Source organism: Propithecus coquereli, unplaced genomic scaffold (assembly GCF_000956105.1).
Source record: "Propithecus coquereli isolate 6110/MARCELLA unplaced genomic scaffold, Pcoq_1.0 Scaffold829, whole genome shotgun sequence".
Lineage (NCBI taxonomy): Eukaryota > Metazoa > Chordata > Mammalia > Primates > Indriidae > Propithecus > Propithecus coquereli.
This window is the reverse complement of record NW_012154496.1, coordinates 495,823-498,373: the sequence shown is the minus strand read 5'-3', so window position 1 is coordinate 498,373 and position 2,551 is coordinate 495,823.

Below are 2,551 nucleotides of genomic sequence, written 5' to 3'. Positions count from 1 at the left end.
AACATTCAATGGTTCGTCATTGCCTTCAAGATAAAGACCAGGCTTCTTAGTATTCATTCTTTACTCATTGCTCTTGACAATCTGGCACTTGTCTAATTTTGTGGTCATTCTGCACCCTGAGCTGTATCGACATGTCACTGTGGGCATGTTCTTACTTCAGTATAAAAAGACCTGTCATTCTTGCTACATACATATGTCATTCTGCATCATTTCACTAACTTTTTTCTTGCACGACTCCTGACTTGTTAATTGCAGTTAGACTTTTCAGTTACTAGTATAAAACTTTCTGCTCATGTTGTTACTGTTCTTCTCCCATCTGAACACTGGCATGACTAGGAACGCACAGGATGCCAGTGCATCTGCTCAAACCTTGGATGACACTTTTATGAAGTTCTGAATCACTTGATGTAACAGAGAGTGCTATTTCTACATGTATGAAGAGACTGAAGAAACTGCTGAACTGAACAAGTTCAACATAAAAAAAGTATATTCCAGCATAAAAAGAGTAAGGACTTTGTGACAGAACATTAAAGCAAATTAATCTTTTCACAAACTACTTTTTAATTTACTTTTAATTTTTAAAGGAGATAGAAATGGTTCAACTCATGGGCTTAATATTGTTAAGACCAGACAAAAACACACACACACGCACACATACACACACATATCAGGCTTAATTTTCTTTCTTTCTTTTTTTTTTTTTGCTTTAACTTTCATCCTTTAAACATTATCATTTTTTCTTTTTTAGGCAGAATCTCACTCTGTCACCTCGGCTAGAGGGATGTGGCATCAGCCTAGCTTACAGCAACCTCAAACTCCTGGGCTCAAGTGATCCTCCTGCCTCAGCCTCCTGAGTAATTGGGACTATAGGTATGCACCACCATGCCTGCCTAATTTTTTTTTTTTTCTATTTTTAGTAGAGTCGCGGTCTCACTCTTGCTCAGATTGGTCTCAAACTCCTGACCTCAAGCGATCCTCCTGCCTCGGCCTTCCAGAGTGCTAGGATTACAGGCATGCGCCATTGTGCCCAGCCATAGCAAACTGAATTCAACATCACATCAAAAAGATAATCCACCATTATCAAGTTGGTTTCATCCCAGGGATGTAAGGATAGTTCAATATATGCAAATTGATAAATGTGATTCAGCACATAAAGAGAAGTAAAAATAAAGACTGTACAATCACCTCAGTAGATACAGAAAGAGCATTTGATGAAAGCCAGCACTCCTTCATGATAAAAACCCTCAACAAGCTAGGCATAGAAGGAACATGGCTCAAAATAATAAAAGCTATATATGACAAATTCACAGCCAACATCATGCTGAATGGGAAAAAGTTGAAAGCATTCCCACTAAGAACTGGAATGAGACAATAGTGCCTACTGTCACCACTTCTATTCAACATAGTACTGGAAGTCCTAACCAGAGCAATAAGGAAAGAGATAGAAATAAAGGGTATCCAAATTGGAAAAGAGGAGGTCAAATTATCCCTGTTTGCCAAGGATATGATCTTGTGTCTATAAAAAGATAAAGACTCCTCTAAAAGACTCCTAGAATTGATAAATGAATTCAGCAACATCTCAGGTTACAATGTCAATGCACACAAATCAGTAGCATTTCTACATGCTAATAATAGTTAAGCTGAGAGTTAAATCAGGAATGCAATAGGATTTACAATATCTGCAAAGAAAATACAATACCTAGGAACATACTTAATCAGGAAGGTCTAAGATTTCTACAAGGAAAACTACAAAACACTGATGAAAGAAATAGTAAATGACATAAACAAATGGAAAAACATCCCATGCTCATGGATTGGAAGAATCAATGTTGTTAAAATGTCCATACTGCCCAAAGTAATTTATAGATTCAACACAATTCCCATCAAAATACCAACGTTGTTTTTCACAGATCTAGAGAAAAAACTCCTAACCATCATATGGAACCAAAAAGAGCCTGAATAGCCAAAGCAATCGTAAACAAAAAGAACAAATCTGGAGGCATCACATTACCTGACTTCAAACTATACTACAAGGCTATAGTAACCAAAACAGCATAGTACTGGTATAAAGGTGACACATAGACTAGTGGAAAAGAATAAAGAACCCAGAAATAAAATCATATAGGTATGATCAATTAATTTTCAACAAGTCAGACAAAAACATACACTGGGGAAAGGATGCCCTATTCAATAAATGGTTTTGGGAAAATTGGATAGCCACATGCAGAAGAATGAAATTGGATTCCTATCTCCCACCGTATACAAAAGTTAAATCAATATGGATTAAAGAGCTAAATTCTGGAAGAAACTAGAGGAAAAACTCCTCTAGACATTGGTCTAGGTAAATAACTTATGACTGAGACTCCAAAAGCAAGTACAGCAACAACAAAAATGAATAAATGGAATTTAATTAAATTAAAAAGTTTCTTTGCAGCAAGGGAAATAATCAACAGAGTAAATAGACAACCTACAAAGTGGGATAAAATATTCAAAAACTATACATCTTACAAAGGGCTAATATCCAGAATCTGCAAAGAACTCAAACAGATCA